The 9,252-nt window shown below is 35.2% G+C and overlaps 1 pseudogene across 1 annotated transcript; it reads left to right on the top strand.

The window, feature by feature from the left end:
* The first annotated feature begins 1,856 nt into the window (after nucleotides 1–1,856).
* Nucleotides 1,857–8,673, top strand: LOC149542108 (protein DETOXIFICATION 27-like; annotated as a pseudogene). Its single transcript, XR_016355177.1, has 9 exons — nucleotides 1,857–2,161; nucleotides 2,554–2,560; nucleotides 3,590–4,131; nucleotides 4,258–4,344; nucleotides 4,426–4,482; nucleotides 6,846–7,083; nucleotides 7,326–7,444; nucleotides 8,161–8,247; nucleotides 8,347–8,673. The product of XR_016355177.1 is annotated as a protein DETOXIFICATION 27-like (transcript).
* Nucleotides 8,674–9,252: the final 579 nt, after the last annotated feature.

Raw genomic sequence — 9,252 nt, 5'->3', positions numbered from 1 at the left:
AATTCTTTATGCATTGTCATGCACAATATTTCACATATTGTTTTACCAAAAAAAGTAATTTTTTTTAATATTTTATATTTCATTTATCTAGATTTTTGTATTAAAGGTTGTTTCTTATAAACTTATTTAAATTTTAAAAGAATGATGTTCAAAATTCAAAAAATCAAAATTGTGTTGTATTCTTTTGTACTTTAGTAATAAAAACAATTATATCTAGTATCCTCATCTCTTTACCTCAAATGTTTCTTATTAATAAGTTGGCAAGGTTAAGAAATATGATCTTAAGACTTATGAGATCAATTATTGACCCATATCTAAGAGTCAAAGATGATTCAATGATCTCTAAATCAAGTAGTAATTAATTGTACACATTAGGTATGCCCATTAAGGGCCACAATTTTAAGTGCAGGAATGTTTGGATTTAATGGTCTATAAGCATTACACGATAGGAACTAGGGGAGATGACCTAGTACTTGAACACCTTAACTTCACTCTTATCAAAATCTTATGTGAAAATTTTTAATCACTTCCATTTTTTACAATAACTTATTTGATGAGTTGCCTACTTATAACTAAGATTTCAAGTCCATATCACCCATTATGATGCCACATCAACATGCTTTTTGCCAAGATGTCCAAAACAACCCAAATGAAAAATGAGACCAATGGTCATGCATAAAGGGTACCCATACTTAAATAGCTGATGTCGCATCACGTCATTGATTAATTTTTATAACTAAGGGTACGTTTTATTCAATTTTGGGTAGTAAGCATTGTACTAACAACTTTAAAGTCACAAGTATTGGTACAATGTTGTAAAAAAATTGGGCATTAAGTCATTGAGTATAGGTATGAAGTTAACAACTCCTATCACAACTAGTAAAACGTGTTCGAATCCTTGGTCCTCTTCCCTATAATGCTTTGTGTCTCTTGTTTATTAGTAGCATGGTGAATGACAGTTGTATATATAAATAAATTTTTGAACATTTTTATTTTGCAAACAATAGCTAGAGACATAATTATTTAAGGAGGGAATAACAATGTTGAGTATTAAGCCCGTAACAATTATTAGATCATTTCTACTAGATCTTACTATTCCATTATTTTCAGCCAAAAATAGTATTCCTGACTATCACATCAAAGATTTTATCTCTAAAACAAAGCATCCTTTTCCCTTGCACGAAAACTAGAGCTAAGAGAAGATAAAATCCTGTCCAAAACATGATTAAATTATTGTGAAGAAGATTCTTAGTGCTGCACTTTTTTCCAAAAATACTTCCTCTACCCGGAAATAAAGCTTGAAACTGCCTTCTTCACCAATTTTCACCCATTTTCAGACAGTCCATAAATTTGGAGTAATGGCAGGTATGCGTTGATGTGATGGGTTTTGTTTTGACTAACATGGATTTGGCGTTGATGTGAATGGCAAATGGCTAACAAAGCCCATTTGATCAGAAGCTGAGAATGTGACCGACAACCCATGTTTAAGTTTAAATAAATGGATTACGAAACGTACTCTTCTGTCTATTTTTCAGTTGTAGTTTTACTTAGTTATCACAATTTACACCATCTTTCACATTCCATGGAATCAGCTGAATTTCGTTTCCGTTTTCGACAATGAAAATTGAAAATTTGACCTATAATATGCATTTCCTCTATCTGATATGAAGAGTCCTATTCCTGTACCTCGTTACCGATTTGAATTTCGTTAGCACCGACATTTACCGCATCATAAATACCACCATTGGTGAGGGATTATGTTGTGGGAAAACAGAGCGTCGAGGTTAAACCTAGTTTGAACATTTGAAGTTATTTTTCCCAGTTTTAAGGGTTATGGTATTTCAAAGATGGGAGATATGGCAGACTCTGTTAAAGACCCGCTTATTCGCAACGAGCAGAATAGGGTTGGAGAAATCTCATGTGATTTGCAGGAAGGCGATGAAAGTGGGTTAGTGATATGCTCAAAAGATGTAGGGAGAAGAACATTAGAAGAATCAAAGAAATTATGGGCCATTGCGGGGCCTGCCATTTTCAGCCGCATTGCTATGTTTGGAACAAATGTTGTCACTCGGGCTTTTCCAGGGCATATTGGCGATTTGGAATTGGCTGCCATTTCCATCGTTATGGGAGAGAATCTAATAGTTGTGCACCCTAACTTTGCGCTTCTCAAAATCTTATGTGAAAATTTCAAATCACTCTCATTTTTTGATAATAGCTTACTTGGCAAGTCTCCTCCTGCTTATAACTAAGGTTTCTGAGCCACATCAGCATGCTTTTTGTCAAAGTGTCCAAAACAGCCCAAAAAAAAGTGAGACCAATCATAGTGCATTGGAGACCCCATAATTGTGCAACTAACGTGGCATCACACTACTAGTTGTTTTTTGGAAAAAAGGACACTTTTCATTTACTTATGGGTAATCATCATTAACAAAAACAACTTTAAAGTCACATCCATTGGTACAAGCTTGTCAAAAATGTTGGATATTAAATCAACAAGTATGAGTGCTAAGTGGACAACTACTGTCACAACTATTAGAACGCGCTCAAGTTTAGACTCTTTGTAAATATCGAGATATATTCCCACTTTTTTTATTTCTATTTTTCAATTCTTTAATTTTTTATTTTTCGTCTTCTCTCTGCCTGTATTTGTTGTTGAGGCTAGGATAACATTCGTAAGTGAAATGATTCGCAAAAGATTATATAACCATTTAGAATTAGAAAGATTCAAAGACGGGTTCGAAAAGTGAAATCATGTTAATATATAACTAGTTCAGATATAAATGTTAGCAAATGATACAATGGGTCACATCCACTTGTGTAGACCAGAATGTTTAAACCATTTTTCAAATCAAATGGGTTTTAAAAAACATTTGATATACAACATTATACAAACTGCTTTTACAGTTTATCTGCCAGGTAGGCTTCAAAACCGTCACCAAAGGCTTATTGCTTCACAAATAATGATATTCTAGTTTTCTTAATGGTGTTTCGTGAAAAAGTTTGTGAACCATTCAAATTACTATGTACAGGTGCTCTCAAACATTATTCATGACAGATTGTTGCATATCAGAATCCCCTTATCCTTCAATTATTCTTGGTTTATACACTACTCTTTTCATCACCTTGTGTGAAGTACTATAGGTTATGCGAGTTTGTAATGAACGAACATATAATGCTTCATGGGGCAAATGACGTTTGTAATGAATCAGCGCAGTCAGATTCTTTGCGGGTCAAGATGATGCCCCAGGGAACATTGGGTTGGTCTCATTTTTCCCTCGCTAAAATCAGTGGCACGCATTTTCCTATGAAAGGTCCGTAAGAGCTAACAGTTGAGAAGGCAGACCCTTCTCACAAATTCCCCAACATTAATAACATATCATCCATTCTCTGTGACATCTGCCAACCCGTCTACTGAATTGCAAAGAATGCTTGGCATGGTAATCTGCAGTTGTTCATAACTTCATATTCCTTGTTTGATATTGTCATTCCTGTTCTTGTTATAACTTTAGTTAGTACTAGAAATTTTAAAGGATGTGATGTTCATTTCTACTATTATTGATCCCATTGAACTTGGAACTGACCATGGCAGTTAGGCATGGGAAGCGCCCTGGAGACCTTATGTGGCCAAGCTTTTGGGTCCCAGAGGAATGATTTGTTGGGATTGTATATGCAACGAGCATGGATTGTCCTCTTCGGTGTTCCAATTCTTCTCTTACCAATGTATATATTTGCAACACCCATCTTGAAGATCCTTGGACAGTCAGATGACACTGCTGAATTAACAGGAAGAGTTGCAATCTGGTTTATTCCCCAACACTTCGCATTTGTATTCCTCTTTCCTGTTCAAAGGTTTTTGCAATGCCAATTGAAAAACATGATCATTGTATGGATCTCTGCAGCCACATTGGCGCTCCATGTTTTTCTAAGCTGGCTGTTTATTGTTAAATTGGATACGGGGCTAATTGGTTCAGCAATGACATTGAATTTGGCTTGGTGGTTGCCCCCAATTGTCCAAATTCTTTATGTCACTTGTGGGGGTTGCCCGCTGACGTGGACAGGTTTGACGAGAGACGCATTCAAAGACTCGTGGTCTTTTGTCAAGCTCTCTGTGGCATCCGGCGGCATGCTATGGTTAGTTGCCAATTCATTTCCAAGATTAACATGTATATAGTATATGTATAATATGTATTTGGGTGTGTCTGAACTAAAAACTTGTTCAAACAGTCCTGACATGCTTCAGCTTGGCCTTGTGAACAGTTTAGAGAATTGGTATTACAGAATATTGGTCCTCTTGACGGGCAATCTGCCAGAGTCACAAGTTGCAGTTGATTCTCTTTCTATCTGGTAATAATGTAAGAAGCTTTTTTAGTTCAATATTCATTTCTAAGCAATGCACTATGTTTCTAAAACCTTGATTTCTTGCAGCATGAGCATCAATGGGTGGGAGATGATGATACCACTTGGTTTTTTTGCTGCTACCGGGTATGTAGTGCATTGAGAATTGTAAAACGTATTTCCTGCATTGAAATGAAATGCCAAAAAAATATAAATGCCCTGGATAGACCTTGTTAAATCAGTGAATGATTGAAATAACATCATTTGTTGCCCTAATGTTTGCAGATCTAGTATTTTATACTTCAGATTTATTTATTATCATAAAGATTGAGTACATATTTTGTAGTAACTTCTATAGCTGTTTTGAAAGCATGCCCAAGTTACAACTAACCTCAATCGAGAGGCATTTACGTTTCAGGGACAGGAACATCTTTTGTCTTTTGCCCTTCCAATTCTAGTTGATAGGATCTCATTTTCTCAATTGAGATAAACCCATAAATCTGAAGTACATTGATTCTCATTCAATTCTTCAATTCATTATGGATAAAACAACCAGTACAATTCTCTGTTTCTTTCGCAAGCATTGCATGCTTATTTTAGTTTTCTTTTCTAGTGTCCGTCTTGTCTTCATGAGATATGTGAGAAATAGGCACGGGGCTGCTCCTTGTAAATGAAGCTTCTATATATTCATCTCAGGTAGCATTATGGAAATATTTCCATCCTTTACATCCTATTTTTATGACAAGGTTTTGGACAGTTTCAACCTAACATTAATATCATCACGGAATTTGAAATATAGCAAATTAGTGGCAAACACTATAATTATTCAATATTTAAAATCGATTCCTTAAATTTTGTGCTAGACCAGCTATGTAGGCAGTTGAGCACCCTATGCTATGGGGTTTGCTGTGTTCATTTGGAATAACATTATCAATTATTTTTAAAAATAATAATCAATTACTAGAATGTGCTCAAGCCACACTCTTGGTTCCTGCCTTTTGTACCGCGAGGAAAGTTGTTATACAATAAATCATATATTTTTGGTCTATTTTGCTTAACAGCAATCAATATCTACCTGTATTGCTCGAGAAAATATCATAGAAGTAATGCATGATGTAGACCTGCATCCAAATCACTGCCTTAATTTAAAATTTAGATAGACACCATTGGCAACAATATGGACAAATCTTGTATTTCCATTACCAATGTAGTTTCTTTTGATTGGCAAGAAAGTTTGGTCTTGCATACCCAAACCCAGTTTAAAAAGTTAAAATCAATGCACCCAAACTCAGAATTTCAACCTGCAATGTAGAATAACTGCATTTGATTGCAGGCCCAGACATTATAGGATGCACAGCCCGTCAGAAATTTATTGCATTTAGTCAGTTGCCCTTGGAGCCAAATGCCTACCTACCCACCTGATAGCATTCAACTCGGTAGGTGAGTTTGAAATCTGAAATGAGAGGAAAAAAATTTTGCTGGAAGACAAAAGGGAATGAATCTGATTCATTCGATTAGAGAGAGAGACACAGTTAGAGAGATCAGGGAAGATCAAAGAAAAGTGCAGAGGAAAGAAGAAGATCAGCAGATCAAAGCAGAGGAAGGATATTCAGAACAAAGATAAAAGGACAGGAAGAAGGTTCACTTTCTGTGTTTGCAGTAGCACATGTTGAATCTCCTTGTCATTTTGTAAGTTCATATTGTTTTGTCCTGAGAAGCAGTGATTGCTCTAGGCTCATTGTATGCAGCCTTTAGTGTTGTAAGTTTAAGTTTGAGTTTAGTTTTATCAGTTTGAAGTTTCTAGTGTTTTCTGGTTGAAGCCGAAGGCTCCCATATTTTGTAATAGTTTAACTTAGTGGAATAGAACGCAAGCAAGCAAGCAGGCATACAAATCTTTGTTGTCTCCTCTCCATTTCTTATTGCATGGTATTTTGTATTTCAGAAGTTTATACTTGGAAGCTTCATTATTATGCTCTATGTGTTTTAATGGTGGAAATGTTCAAACAAGTCTGTTAAAAGTTCACTTGGTTTGTGTAAGGCATACTATCTTTATCGAGTCCACCAAATTTCTCTCTACAGTCCTTACTGAGTTCACTCAGTTCCTTTTGTTGACCGAGTTCACTTGGTATCCTCTCTGCCGAGCTCCACCTTGCAACGGTGAGCTCACTCGACATCCATACTGCCAAGCTCACTCGGCATGCACTGTGCCGAGTTGCCCTTGCTGCCAAGCTCACTCAGCTTCTTCACGTGCCAAGTAACTCGGCACCCTCTTGTGCCAAGCAAAACTGTCACTCGGCATTGTCTGTTGCCGAGCAAATTTTTTACGGTTGCCAATAATCATTGTTGCCACTGAATATATATTAAATCTGTAATGTGGTATGATAAAATTTAAACTGTCATTTGTTACAAATTCTTCTTTAAGCGAATTGATATCATAATGTCAAAAAAAAATGCCTCCTACTGTGCTTTGAATTGATTGTTGTATGGATTTGTTTGGTTTGAAAATGCAGCGTGAGGGTGGCCAATGAGCTGGGCGCTGGAAACGGCAAAGGAGCCAAATCTGCAGTTATTGTTTCTGCAATTACTTTAACCATGATAGGCCTTGTTTTTTGTTTGCTCATTATAGTGCTTCGTCGGGAATTTGCTCTGGCCTTCACAAGCAGTTCCCCGATCATAAAGCAACCTCCAAACTGTCAATTTTGTTGAGATTTAGAGTCCTCTTTAACAGTATTCAGCCAGTCCTGTCAGGTAAGAAATATATCTTCCTTTTTGTATAAGTATTGACCAAAATTTCAAAAGCCCTGCCTTTTCTCCATTCAACTAATTTTAATTTAAAATCTCTTTGAGAATTTGATAATGTTGGAAACGTTGTATTTCAAAAGGAATCTAAAGATTGCAATTGCCATAAGATATATGAGAACTGAGCAGATCAAATTTACTTTTTACTTTTATATGACACTAACTCTGCATTCTTCCTTATTCTGTATCAGGGGTAGCAGTGGGATCAGGGTGGCAATCTTATGTTGCTTACATCAATATCGGGTGTCATTATGTGATTGGTATCTTTTTTTTAGTGATTCTTGGTTGGGCGTTTAAACAGGGGGTTGTGGTGTGTACTACTTCTTTCTAGGCAATAGGCTAAAATAAAAATGAAATGGAATTTTTCTCTGGAGCTTCTGGGAACAGCAAATCATATTTATACAACACTTATTAAATGAATGTAGACCATATCTTAAGAGTGTAGATAGTTGTTAGTACCCGTAACAACACTTTTTGGTGCAATGGCTAGGAGCCTTGAGCTTAGAATGGCTGCCCTCGTATCTTTACATCGTTTCACTTCTTAAAACAGTTGAAACTAATTGTATACCTTCCTGTTGAGGTCTGCATTGAGTCTTCCTACGAAATTCTTTGTTTTGCATCTCCTTCTTAAGGGGAATCAACCAAAAACAACGAAATACGCATTGAATCAATAATATTTTATTAATGTTGCACCCAAAAATATGACTAATTCATTATAGTAGAGTCAACTACCATAGAATGAAAGATACCCAACAACCATCCATTCTTAGTTGGAATGAAAGAACGCAAAAAATATTGCAGCTATATACAAGTTTTAAGGTCACCAAAGAATTGAACATGGAAGAAAAGTAGATAAATCTAGATGATTTCTCTTACACATTGTTTTGGATCAATTATACACTGCGGTTATTGTACAGTTTATCAGACTTTCTTCTACTTAGAGTTTGATAGATTATGTAAATTGATTGAGAATTTCACCTTTACTTTCTCAAATTGAACGCATTGTGTCTCAATTTTATATTGCAGGGGATATGGACAGGAATGATATGTGGGACAGCAGTTCAGATGATTGTTTTGGCTTTTATTGTGTATCGATGTGACTGGGACAGAGAGGTAAATACTAATCTCATTAAATTTGTTTTCTGCACATTTCATGTAATCGGCAAATTGTTTTTGGGGATAAATATTATTGTTCTTTAATACTAATTGCAGGCTGCCCAAGCCATAAATCGAGTTAGTCGATAACGTAGGATATTATGTGTCCTAAACCATGGCGATGGATGCATCATCATGATTTTATTCAACTAAGTTGAATCAGCATCTGAAAACAGTTTTTGATTAGCTGCCATGGTTTGTTATGAAATTGTTAAAGCAACCTCCCCGAGAAGCATAATTAAAGGAAAACAATTGAATTGGAAAAAACGTCCCAATGTAGAGCGTTTGAAGTTTGTCCGAACTTTTTTTCAAAACTTGATTTGGAAGTGAGTACTATGGTGTGCGAATCATGTAATGAATCAGTAATCTAATATTTGAAACGCTATATGTGCCTTATTTCTATCCATTTTAAATGCATCGCATGATTTTACTATTTTGAAAGTAAAAATTATTATTGAATTATTTAATTTTCATTGAAAGAAGTCAATTGGATTTTATAAGGGAACTAATACGTGTTCGGTATTTTAAAAAAATAAAAAAATTTAAGAGTTCTGAGAGTATGGAAATCCTCTTTGTGCTTTAATTTTGGATTTTGTATTGGGAAGCTATTTGTGAATAAATTTGGATGACATTTTTTGAAATGGGATATGAAAGGAGGAGGGGTATATGGCTTTTATTTGATCAATAGAAAAGAGCCTTTATCCCTTTACAAAAGGAACAACAAGGATAAAGAAACAACCATCAAAGAACAACAAACATTGAACAACACATGAGACTTTTAATACTGGATGATATAATATCAAACTTATCTAAGTGAAAACAATTAGCCATATTTATAATTATCAAAAACCTTAACCAAAACATCTTATAATTAAACTTAAACACAACAATAGCTAAAATATCTTCAGAGCTAAGCATAAGCATACTAAAAGAGTTATTAATATGATAAATAGTTACGATGAG

The sequence above is a fragment of the Cupressus sempervirens genome, chromosome 8 (assembly GCF_028749045.1).
Source record: "Cupressus sempervirens isolate cs-2001-9-10 chromosome 8, ASM2874904v1, whole genome shotgun sequence".
In the NCBI taxonomy this organism is placed as follows: Eukaryota; Viridiplantae; Streptophyta; class Pinopsida; order Cupressales; family Cupressaceae; genus Cupressus; species Cupressus sempervirens.
Note: the sequence above shows the minus strand (reverse complement) of the source record. Positions and strands in the feature narration are given on the sequence as shown.